This window comes from Callithrix jacchus, chromosome 16 (genome assembly GCF_049354715.1).
Source record: "Callithrix jacchus isolate 240 chromosome 16, calJac240_pri, whole genome shotgun sequence".
In the NCBI taxonomy this organism is placed as follows: Eukaryota; Metazoa; Chordata; class Mammalia; order Primates; family Cebidae; genus Callithrix; species Callithrix jacchus.
In genome coordinates this window covers 58,643,069-58,656,508 of record NC_133517.1, presented here as the reverse complement: position 1 = coordinate 58,656,508, position 13,440 = coordinate 58,643,069, and the positions used below count along the sequence as shown (strand labels likewise).

General features: G+C 43.5%; 1 protein-coding gene across 1 annotated transcript in view; it reads right to left on the bottom strand.

Moving 5' to 3' along the window:
• The window catches only part of COL22A1 (collagen type XXII alpha 1 chain), a 332,005-nt gene that overhangs the window by 301,936 nt on the left and 16,629 nt on the right, over window positions 1-13,440 (bottom strand). The gene's annotated exons all lie outside the window — the stretch shown is intronic.

The following is a 13,440-nucleotide window of genomic DNA, read 5'->3' as shown; positions in this document are numbered from 1 at the left end:
GGGCTCTCTCTGCCTAAAATCCCCTCGCCCACTCTGGGAGCCTCTGGCAGTGCTCAGCACAGATGCTCCCCTTTTGAAAAATTTTTCCCAGTCCTCTCACTTCCCCATGGGTTAAGGGGTCACTGCTCAGCTCCTGCAAGTGAACCCTGAGCTCCTCAGCAGGGGGATGTGACTCTAATTCTCCATTTGCCTCATTGTCGCCCCTGTGGACTGCCTGATCCCTGGAGGCTGAGGCCAGGCCAACTTCACTGGGCATGGAAGATTAGGGCATTTACACATGGTCAGTGAATACCTATGAAGGAAAGAACTAATGGAGAATTCTCCAAGGGATTCCTGAACCTCAATGTTTGCCATGGGAGGGAAGTTATCGGAAAGGCAGTTGGACAAGCAATCCTCATAAGGGTTATTCTGCTGCAAATAATGAATGACTGCTTTTTAAAAGATTCTAATAAACAGAAAAATATTAAGATGGTAGCAAAGGAGTACGTCGTGAGCAAACTCATTTGCCCTTTGTAAAGTACCAATCTGATGCATGTGTTTACAATGACCAGAGGGAAGACTGCAGAGAACCATGAAATGACATCCTGTAAACTGGCATGTCCACTGCAGCTCGGAGTCACATGCCACCACTGGCACTCTGGACCAGGGCTAGAAGGGGAATGCAAATGTAAAAACCATGTGGCAGGGTAGCAAGCATGTGGATGTCGGTGTATGTGTTTCTGTTTCTAATATTTCTTCGAATTACGTTGACATTTCCACTCTTCATCAATGACAATCTAAAATGTTAAAATGTTCTGGTGAATCAGAAGAGAACCTCCAAAAGCCTGGATTAAATAGCAACAGGGCTGTGCCTGATGACAAGCACAAGCAAACCAGCTTCTGGGATCATCCCCCTAACATACACGCATGCGCACGTAAGCATGCACACACGCGCACACACACGCACACACGCACACACGCACGCACATAGAAGCAAGTTGAATGGACATGATGAGCCACCGATCCTCATCTGCTGCAGGAGCCCTGCCTGCCCAGTGTCTACTGCAGGGTCACCCTCCAGTCCTAGGAATTATTTGTGGCTTCAAGGACACAAACATGCTCGCACCCTGCACTCTATACAGGCTGCTTCTCCATCCTGGAATGCCCTCCCTCCACTTGACCTCTAGATGGTCAATCAGATCTTCCAGCACCCTGTGGAGGGGCTGTGGTCATTCCCATTCCTCATGTTATATGTGATCTCAGCCAAGTCACATAACTTGCCCCAGGTCACACTCCTGGAGGTGGTGGAGCAGGCATGGGACACCCCACAACCAGCAGACACATTACTCCAAGGAAAGCCAGACCCCCATTCTATATCAAGTCTAGGTGTCTTTGCTGCATCTGCAACCCCTTAGGCCCTGGAGGGTTAAGCCTAGAGATACGGCCCTGCCTCCCAACAAGCCAGGTCCTCAAGCCCGGAAATCCCTCCTACCTACTGTATTCACCAAATGCCAACATCACAGCATTGATATGATACAGCTTCTAACACAGCATTTTTAGATGCATTTTGTCAAATGGATTTATGACCCAGTACTGGGCTTTATATCAAATGCCTTACGAATTCTGTATGGAACCTTTATTTTCCAACAACCCATTCAGGTTGCATCTATCCTCCAAATTTTGCCCGCAGACTCCCATCTCTTTTCCCACACCTCCTGGCACCCTCTGCAAGCTTGGGGGCTGATATCTGGATGCCTGCATCCAGATAAATTGTTCCCCACATCACCTTCTTCCCTCTGATCTTTTGCCACCTCCCTGATGAATGAATGGATGGATGAATCTGGTCATATTTCTCACTTGAGGGTTAAACATGTATTTGTTCCCGTGGGATCTGGCAGGAGTCCCAGGCACAGCCTGTGTCATGCCAGGCTGCGACCATCTGCCCAGGGTCTGTCTCTCCTGTGGCCTAGTGAGGAGGGTCTTTGAAAGCAGTGACTGTGCCCTATTGGTTTCTGTGGTACTGGTGACTAGCACAAAGCCCAGCACAGAATAGGAGCTCAGTTAATGCTCAGATTTTGAGGGAAGGAAGAGACAAAGGAAGAGAAGAGAGGGAGGAGGAAGGGAGTGGGGAAAAAGGAAAGAAAGAAGGGGAGGCTGACGGCTTGGCTACCACAGGGAAATACTGAACTCAGGGAATCGGGACTCTTGGCAGTTTCTGGGCATAGGCACATCCAAGTACCATTCCTGTCTCCATTCTGCCTAGGACTCAGTAACGCCCAAACTTGATCTCCTTGTTTGATTTTGTGAACAGTCAAATATTACTTAAGATCTATCACTAATAGAAAAGAGTAATAAAAGCCTGTTTCAAGAACTGGGCTAAGCAGTTTTTATTTGCATATTATCTGATTGGATCCTCACATTCATGCTATGAGCTAAGAACCTCATGAAGAAAGCACAGCATCGGGGAATGAAAGTCTCAGCTGTGAGTGGTTGTGTTGGGATTTGAACTCAGTTCGCAGGCTGTTCTCCATCCCCTTTCCCTGCTGGGGATGTTTTCTTTCCCTTTTTATTATAATGTTTTTATTTTTTAAATTGTTATGGGTACATAGTGGGTATATATATTTATGGGGTACATGAGATGTTTCGATAGATGCATGCATTGTGAAATAGCCACGTCATGAAGAATGGGGTATCCATCCCCTCAAGCGTTTATACTTTGAGTTACAAGCAATCCAATTATACTCTTTATTTTAAAATGTGCAATTAAGTTATTATTGACTATAGTCACCCTATTATGCTAACAAATAGTAGGTCTTATTTATTCTATTTTTTGTACCTGTTAACCATCCCCACCTCTCCCCTACCCCCAGCCCCTCACTACCCTTCACAGGCTCTGGTCTCTTTCTCTCTCTCTCTCTTTTCTGAGATGGAGTCTTGCTCTGTCACCCAAGCTGGAGTGCAGTGGCGCCATCTCCGCTCACTGCAACCTCCGCCTCCCAGGTTCAAGAAATTCTCTGCCTCAGCCTCTCAAGTAGCTGGGATTATAGGTGCCTGCCACCACATTCAGATAATTTTTGTATTTTTAGTAGAGACCACTTTTTGCCATGTTGGCCAGGCTGGTCTTGAAGTCCTAATCTCATAATCCACCTGCCTCGGCCTCCCAGAGTGCTGGGATTACAGGCCTGAGCCACCGTGCCTGGCCAGTCTCTCTTAACATTGTATCTTGAGGAATGTCTGACCTATTAAAAATTCCTTTAAAATGTCACCACTATTGGCTACCTAAAACTATACCTGTAGCACAAGCACCATGGTTTTAATTGCAATTTGGGACATTTAGTAGACCATTTTATTTATTTAGTATGCTACAGAGGACATCTTTATACCTAAGTCTTACCCATCTTTAATTATTTTCTTAGTGTAGATTATACAAATTTATACTAAAATTATAAAAATGCTTGGCGGGGGGCAGGTGCAGTAGCTCACACCTGTAATCCCAGCACTTTGGGAGGCCGAGGTGGGTGGATCACCTGAGGTTGGGAGTTCAAGACCAGCTTCACCAACATGGAGAAATTCTGTCTCTACCAAAAATGCAAAATTAGCTGGATGTGGTGGTGCCTGCCTGTAATCCCAGCTACTCGGGAGGCTGAGGCAGGAGAATCCCTTGAAACCAGGAGGCAGAGGTGGCGTTGAGCTGAAATTGCACCATTGCACTCCAATCTGGGCAACACGAGCAAAACACCATCTCAAAAAAAAAAGAAGAAGAAGAAGGAAGAAAAAGGAAGAGGAGGAAGGAAGAAGAAGGAAGAAGAGAAAGAAAAAGAAAGAAGAAGGAAGGAAGCGAGGGAGGGAGAGAGGGAGGGAGGGAGGGAGGGAGGGAGGGAGGGAGGGAGGGAGGAAAACACTTAGGGGGTCATATGACTTTTACAACTATCCTGACTGAAACTGCCAAATTGCTTTCCAAGAAGGTAGCAACAGTGGTCACCACCACCAGCAGAGTGTGAGTGTGTGGGGCACCCCTCTCACCACCTACTTGGTAGCACTGAGTATTATCACTTCTTTAATCTTTGGTAACTCAATAGAAGAGGCATTGTTGCTTGTTTCCTATGCATTTCTTTGTTCCATGAGGCTTACTAGCTAAGTGTATTTCCCCTTTCATACATTTCATTTTCATGTGGCTGACATTTCCAAAGGCATTTTTCATTATTAAAGCCAAAGTCCTGGACAGAGAAAACAATATACATTTCACTATTGATTTCTTCATTTAGCAAATATTCACCAGTTGCCCTCCTATGCCAGATGCTGAGGACAGGTAGATAAATGACACTAAGCCTACCCTGCACAGGCACTAAATGACCCTATGATGCAAGTAAGACACACCCCAGGGGAAGGAAGTATCAAGTGAGTGCTGGTAGAAGGAAGCCCCAGGGGGTTGTAGGGGAGGGCAGGGAGGCAGGGATGTCCATCACCTGACTATTTCAGGGGAAGTTCGGGTTTCCCAGCTTCCTTCCAAGGCGAATTTGGAAGGCTTATCAGGACTCAGCCAGACCAAAGGTAGGTGACAATTTCAAGTGAAGGGATGGCATCTGCCAGGCCCCAGAGGGGGCCACAGTATGATATTTAGGGAACTTCCCCATGTACAACAGGTATGGGGGTTGCTCTCAGGAGAGGTACCATCTGGTCCCTACCACCTTCAGGGCAAAGTGCCCTCATCTTACGAGGGCACTAAAGGCTATTTGTGAGAGCACAGGATATAACAGTCTGAATGACAATACTCAGAGCATAGCAGGAGGTAGCTACAGGAGCAGGAAGAAAGGCACTGTCCAAAAATGGAACACATAAGAGCAGTCAGAGTTCCAAGGCCAGGAGTCAGATGGTACAGGGGAGAGGCACAGAATCTTAGCAAGTCAGAGCTGATTGCCCAGCCCTCTCATGTTTCAGAACTATATGGAGACAAGGACTCTAACTTGTCCATTCTCTTGCCCAGCACCTAGAACAGCTCCTAGCATATAGTGGTCACTTAAATGAGCATTAGCTTGATGAATGAATGATATACGGCCAGAATCTGATGCTGTTATAGTATCATATTACATTGGGATAGCTAAGAGTCATTCATTAGAAGAAAACAGACATTGTCAAGGAACTATGAAAGGAACTGATTATCACTTATAATCTGCCAAGTGCCAGGCAATATCTGATTATTGCATGAGCTCATGAGACTCTTCAAGGCAGGCATCATCATTTTCACTGGGTGAAGGAGGGCACTGAGGTGGAGAGAAGGTATATATCTCTCCCCAGGTCACTCAGTTGGCGAAAGAAGGGACTAGGGCTGAAACCTAGGCCTCTTCTGGGCACTAAACCCACAATCTCTCCCTGAACTCAACGGATGCAACAAACCCAAATATTAGCTGAAAATACTGAGCCACTGTTGTCTTGTGAAATAAGAAAGATGGTGACCAGTGAGGTGGGGGATAAAACGGAGCATCCATCATTATTCAGTATTTTCCAGGGCTCAAGAAATTTGATAATTTTCCTCATTCAGAAAGAGGGCTTTATCAATGTTGCACTCTCCAATTTTTTAGAGGAATATTTGTCATATATCTTACAAACATAGATGCAAAAATATTTAGCAAAAGAATGGCAAGTCAAATTCGGGTAGCATATTAAAAGTAACAGACACCATGGCCAAGTGACATTTATCTCAGGAATACAGGAGTGGCTCAACATACAAAAATCAGTCGATGTAACATACCACATAAGCAGAATGAAGGGCAGAAAAAAAATACATAGTGACTCCAATTGATGCGGAAAAAGCATCTGACAAATTGCAGCACCGTTTCATGATAAAAAATAAACTAAGACTATAGAAAACACTTCCTCGACATAATAAAGGCCTATGAAAAACTCTAACATCTATGAAAAACTCACAGCTAACATCATACTCAATGGTGAAAGACTGAAAGCTTTTCCAGGAAAAAAACAAGGATGCTTCTTTGCCATATCTACTCAGCATGCTACTGGAAGTTCTAGCCAGAGCAATTGGGCAAGAAAAAGAAATAAAAGGCATCCAACTTGGAAAAGAAGAGGTAAAATCATCTCTATTTGCAGATGGCTTTTTGTTTTTATTTTATTTTATTTTTTTTTTAGGGATGGGGTTTCACTCTGTTGCACAGCCTAGAATTCAGTGGCACAATAATAGCCCACTGCAGCCTCGAACTCCTAGGCTTAAGCAATCCTTCTGTCTCAGTTCCCAAGTAGCTGTGACTACAGGCACATTTTATCATGTCCAGCTACAAATGGCATGATCGTATATGTGGAAAAACCCAAATAATCCCCCCAAAAACTGGTAGAACCAATAAACAAATGCAATAAAGTATAATATGCAAAACCAGCACTCAAAAGTTGGTTGTATTTCTTATATGAGCAACAAACAGTGCAAAAAGAAAACTGGGAAAATGATTTCATATATGATAGCATCAAAAAGGATAAAATGCCTAGGAATAAATATAATCAGCAATGACTTGTACACTGAAAACTACAAAACTCTAGTGAAAAAAGTTAAAGACCTAAATAAGAAGAAACCTATCTCATGCTATTGCTTAATGGTTGGCAGAGTTTCTGTCTCTCAGGTGATGAAAATGTTCTAGAAATAGAGTAGTAACAGCAGAATTGCAGATTACTACTAATCACCCCCTTGACCAGTGATGAACCTGGAGATCAGGAAGGACAACTTCCCTAATCACACACCCCTAGTAATAACAGCTGCTCTTGGCATTGGATCTAAAGGGTGCCAAAGCCTATGCTCTTTCCCGCACTAAACCTCTAATGTACATTACATGCTCACTAAGTGCAGTGAGCTCACTCACTTTAAGGGCTTCATAAATAATAATTCATTTAATCTGAAGAGTAGGTATAATTAGCTCCATTGTACAGAGTAAGAAACTGAAGAACATAGGGCTTAAGTAATCTTCCCATGACTCCCTCTAGGAGTCATGGGAAGGATTCAATCCCAGGCAGTCTAACCACAAGTCCATACTCAGTCACTTAGCAACATTACTTCTCTCAGGATGTTTGCAGTCTGGCTGGAGCAACACTTATTTCATAAGCACCAGAACAATGAGAGAAAAAGCAAAGGGACAGTCAAACACCAAACTATGCATCACCCAGTTCATGAGTGAGGAGTGGACAAGAGCATCGAAAGAGAAAGGAGAAAACTTGCTGCAGAGGAATCTTTCAGTTAACCCCTGAGAAGGAAGTGCATGGCTTTCTTTGTCCAGTTGATGTGAGGAATAACATTAATTGATTTTCAGATGTTGAATCAACCTTGCATACCTGGGACATATCCCACTTGCTTATGGTATATAATTGTTTTTGTATGTTGCTTGATTTATTTGCTAATATGGTGTGGCAGATCTTTACATCTGTGTTCATGAGAGTTACTGGTGTGTAGTTTCTTGTAATGCCCTTATCTGGTTTTGGTATTAGGGCCATGCTGGTCTCCCAGAATGCATTAGGAAGTATTCCCTCTGCTTCTATCTTATGGAAGAGACTGTTGAGAAGAGAATGGCTTTCTACCCAGAAATAGATTCAGTGTTCATAACAAAACGTTCACTGAGTGAGAAAGGCCTGGTAGGGAATCCTAGCTTTGCCCCTTGATGACATGAATGAGCATTTCTTATGCTCAGTTCCCTCAACCATTAGAAAGGGATGATCTCTACTCTGTCAGGGGGTATAGTAAGGGTTACAGAAAATTTCTGCAAATCCTGCAGCACAGATCCTGGCAGAGTAGGTGTTCACCAAATGTGAGGTTTCCGTAACTTCATCTCCTCCACGCTCCCCAGCCCATCTCAGATTGCAGCCCCAGCAAGTATGGGGTACCATTATTCCATCTTCTCTCTCTCACCCAGCCCTGAGCTGTTTTCAGAGGTTAGCTGCCAAGCTGGCAGGATGTAGGCCACACCCCTGTCCCTGGGAGGCAGAGCTCTGCCATTAGTCTCCCAAAAGTCCAGCAATTAATTTACTGAGCTGAGTTCCTTCCACAAGCCAGCCCATTGCCATAGTAACCAGCATTCCCATTCAGGAACCCAGAGGAGGGGGGAGGAAGAACACTGAGCAGAAAGCAATTTAGAGAGAGAAAATGAGATCCGGCACATTGCTAGGGCAGCCTGGGCAGAGTTCGAGCTCTGTCTGAGTCAGGGGGTCTGGCCTCTGCCCATTGAGGGTAGTGGCTGGGGGAATGAGGCACTGTTGATGTGTTGCTGGGGTGATGGGCAATGTTCTGGGCAGGAATCTGGTTGGGACATAAGAGCATAGTATGTCTGTGTCCAGACCACTGAGCTGTGTCCTTCCATCACAGACCCAACTCAGAGCCACTGGCACAGTCTAGCTGAGCCGTCTGTGGTGCAAACTGCATGTGCTGGTCGAAGAGGGGAAGATAGAACCAGGTGGCTTCTGTCTTAAGAGGGCTGCCTGGGAACTGAAGCAAACTTACCTGCATCCTGGATTTAAAACTCAACTCTGTGGGGCTTGGAGCAAGTCCTCTTCAGTCAACAAATACAGACTGAATACCTTCTACATGCCAGACCAGACACTGTCACAGGTGTCTGACTATGCCTGGGGCAGCTAATGTAATAATTAAGCTTCTCAATCAGAACAATCAGAATCCCAGTGTTCAGATTCCAATTATGGTGCTTACTAGCTGTGCAAGCTAGGGGAATTCACTCAACCACTCTGGACGTCAACTCTTTGATGTATGAAGTGGGGTTTAAAATATTTATCTCACAGGTTTGTTGGGTTTAATTAAATGAGTTACTATATATAAAAAGCCTAAAATGTACCTGGACATAGATGGTGCTTAAGGCACACTACTTTTATTACTTCCCGATCCTTAGTTTCCTCAACTATAAAATGGGAACAATATCCCCTACTTCAGAGACCTGTGGAAGAGATTACATGAGACAATAGATGTGATAACTTTTATAAAGCAAAAGGATCCCATTACTGTAATAGTTGGCTATCAAGGGGAGATGGGGTCACCCACCGCCAATTCAGAGAACTCGGTTGATGTTAACTGCGTAGGGATTCTGTGTATTTCATTGTTTTTGTCTCCAATTCAATCATGCCCTAAATGCACGGTAAGCATTTTACATTACACTTTGTCCAAGGAGTTTGCAGCCTAATGGTGGAAACAGACAAGCAAGTAAATGCTCATATTTCCATATGGTCAGTGGACATGGTGTCATGGAAGCTGAGTGGACAGGCATCTAACCTGGGCCTGGGAGGTCAGGGAGGGCTTCTTGGAGAAGGTGATGCCTGAGCTGAGTCTGGAAAGATGAGTGGGGAGTAGGCAAAAGGACAAGGGCTGCATCCCATCTATCATTACTCATAGAATGAACAAGGAGCGCAGTAGTTAGGAGGAAAAGATGCAGAAAGCAATGAAAGTTCAGGCTGGAGCAGAAGGTGGGAACTCATGGGGAGGAAGGCATTCGAGTGTGAGGAAAGAAATTAACAAGCAAGCCTAGAGACTTGTGCAGTGACCCAGAGAAAAGGTTCAGGCATGCTTGGATAGCCTCTGGAGCCGGTGGATGTTTACATGCATGTGAGTGGCATATACCATGTGATTTAGGAAACCCTGTTGACAAGGATGGATTAGAGAGACCAGTGAGGAGTGTAGTGCAACGATTCAAACAGAAATCCCAGCAACCTTCCCTAACACAGCCATGAACAAAGTGTTCCAGCTGCAGATCCTATGACGCTGGTGACTGTCAGGGAGCAGGGGATTGACGGAGAAGAACAACTGGAAGCAATCCCAGACTTCCAGTTTGACCATCAGTGGAACCAGCCAGTGAGGGGATGGGATGAAGAGTGCAGGCTGGAAATACCGAGGTAAATTTGAGGTACTTGTAAAACAGACAGATGGAGAGGTCAAAGGCGGAAGGACATTTGAGTCTAGGGCTCAGAAGAGAAACTGGAGCTGGAGATATTCCTGGAAAAGTATGGAGGGAGTAGAAGACAGAGCTTTCAGTGGTATTAGTGTTTAGGCAAGAGTTAGAGGAGGGAGAGAAGCCATGTATGTCCCATCTCCGAACTTAGTGTCAGCTTCACTTTCAATTATTATACTTTGTAATATAAGTGAGCATGCTATAGTACCTCCATATCTTCAGTTTTCTTCCCCGATCCAATATTTTCCTATGACTTTTATGGTAAAGAGTATTGTGTGTATACTTTTACCTTAAAACAAACAAACAAAAAGCCTGGTTAGCTGGGTGTAGTGGCAATGCCTATAGTCCCAGCTACTCAGGAGGTGGAGGTGAAAGGATTGCTTGAACCCAAGAAATTGAAGCTGCAGTAAGCTATGGTCACACCACTGCACTCCAGCCTGGGCAATAGAGCGAGAACCTGTCTCTTTAAAAACAAAAACAAAAACAAACAACTGTATATTTCTGGGGTGGTATCAGCAAGGCCCAGCCAGAAGCTGGACATCTCTCCCCACCTAGACCATCTGACTATACCTAACCAGGGTGACTGTCTACTAAATGATAAAATTAAATAGAATCCAGAGTTTCTTAGAATAATGGCCACTGTCGAGGATACAACTGAAAGTAACTCATTACACCAAGAACCAGGGCAATTACAGCTTGAATGAGAAAATTCAATCAAGTGATTCCAATGCTGAAGTAACCCAAATTTTCTAACAAATATTTTTGAAGCAGAAGTCATAGAAATGCTCCAATGAACCATAACAAACACTCCTGAAACAAATGAAAAAAATAGAAACTCTTAGCAAAAAATCGAAGATATAAAACAGAAACAAAGAGTAACTTAAGAGCTAAAAATTACAATAACAACATTTAGAAAACACACAGCTGACCCAAAACTAGACTGGAAATGAGACAACAGATTAAAAAATCAGCATAAAACAACAGACCAATAGAATTTACCCAATCTGAACAACATCAAGAAAACAGACCAGAAAAAAAAATGAGCAGAGCCTCAGGAATCTATAAACAAAATAATGTACATAACTTTCATATCATAGCAGTCCAGGGAGAGAAGAAAGAGTATGGAGCTCAGAAACTTCAAAGAAATAATGGACGGTAAATTCTCAAATTTGCTGAGATCCTAGAAGCTATATCTGCAGACAGAATAAACCCAAAGAAATCTATGCCCAAACACATCATAATCAAACTTCTGAAAACCAATAAAGACAAACAAAAAATACTGAAAGGATCTAGAGAGAAGTGACACATTGTCTATAGTGGAAACACAAATGAGAGTGGATTTCTTACTTGAAACCAATAAATCAGGGAGAAATGGTACAACATTCTTCAAGTGCTGAAAGAAAACTGTCAACCACAACCTTATATCCAGCAAAAACATCCTTCAGGGATAAAGGGGAAGAAAAGACAATCTCAGAGGAAGGAAAACTAAAGAGAATTTGCCATTCACAGGCTTACCTTTGAAGAATTGCTAAAGGGAGCTACCTAAACAGAAAAGGAAATGAGAGAAAGAGCTGGGGAATTTAGGAAGCATATATATAATAGACTCTACTTTTCACGAATTTTTAGAAAATTATTTGATGATTAAGCAAAAGTTGTAGCATTATTTGGTATGGTGTTCAATGTGTATAAGGAAATTCTAAAGATGTTATTTGTATTTTAAAGGGGGAAAGGTTAAAGGGACCTAAATGAAAGTAAGGTTTCTATGCTAAACTCAAAGTGGTAAAATGTCCATACTAGTTGATTTTTTTTTCCCTTCCTCCCTCCGTCTCTTCCTTCCTTCCATCCTTCCTGAGATGGAGTCTTGCTTTGTTGCCAGGCTGGAGTGCAGTGGTGTAATCTCAGCTCACTGCAACCTCTGCCAGGCTCTGTCTCCCAGGCTGGAGTGCAGTGGTGCAATCTCAGCTCACTACATCCTTTGCCTCCTGGGTTCAAGCAATTTTCCTGCCTCAGCCTCCTGAGTAGCTGGGACTACAGGCATGTGCCACCATGCCAGGTTAACTTTTTTGTATTTTAGTAAAAACGGGGCTTCACCATGTTGGCCAGGATGGTCTCAATCTCCTGATCTCCTGATCCGCCTGCCTCACCCTCCCAAAGTGCTGGGATTATAAGAGTGAGCCACCATGCCTGGCCAACTCATGTTATCTATGTACATTGCAGTACCTGGAAGCAAACACTAAAAAATACTCAACAAAGATATTTATTCAAAAACATTATAAATAAATAAAAATGGAATTGTAAAAATTGTTCCACTTATCCACAAGAGGGCAAAATGGGGAAACTAAGGAATGAGAAAGCAAATGAATAAAAGAAAAACATAACACATGGGCAGACTTAACCCTTAAAAAGAAGCACAGGATATAGAGCAAAGTACATGAGGAAGTTTAAAATTCCATTCAAAGCTGGGTACAGTGACTCATGCCTGCAATCCCACATTTTGGGAGGCTGAGGCAGGCAGATCACCTGAGGTCAGGAGTTTGAGACCAACCTGGCTAACATGGCGAAACCCTGCCTCTACTAAAAATAGAAAAATTAGCTGGGTGTGGTGGTGGGTACCTGTAATCCCAGCTACTCAGGAGACTGAGACAGGAGAATCACTTGAACTTAGGAGGCAGAAGTTGCAGTGAGCTGAGATTGTGCCACTGCACTCCAGCCTGCGTGACAGAGCAAGATTCTGTCAAATTAATTAATCAATGAATTAATTCCATTCAACAAGTACTCAGTCAGGCCCCTCAGTGCCCCAGGTGAGTAACATAGGTAACCTCATTCCATAACCTAGCCAATCCCTATAAAGCAGCCTTATTCCATTATCTATCTGTTTTATAGATGAGGAAATGAAACTCATGATGCTAAATCATTAATTGTTCAAGGTTACATAGCCAATGTGTAACAGGGAGAAGATATGAATCCAGGCCTAGTTAAAGGGATGGGAGACAGTTACCATATACCTTACTACCCTCCCTGCACTGTGCCAGACCTTACACAAATAACTAACTAACTTAGTGAAATGGGTCCCTAAGAGTGAAGGCCATCTTGAGGTCCCTGAAGACAAGCTTTGTTCCCATTGCCTAGCTAACTGCCCGTAGAACATACGTTTCATAAAGACTCAGTGAAGAAACTGATGAATGATTTCCCTTTAATTCAAATTCATAGCCTCAACAGACGCGCAAGCTGACTTTGAATAAGAAAATTCTCCTTCATTCTGGAAAAAACAAACATCTGAACTAGAGACGATGTCTTTGTTTGTTTGGGCTGCTGCAACAAATTGCCATGGACTGGATGGCTTATAAACAACAGAAATTTATTTCTCACAGTTCTGGAGGCTGGGAAGCACAAGATCAAGGCACCCACAGATTCTGTGTCTGGCGAGTGCTTGCTTTCTGATTCACAGAGGGCTATCTTCTCATGCTGTCCTCATGTGGGAGACGAGGTGAGGGATCTCTCAGGCTTCTTTTATTATTATAAC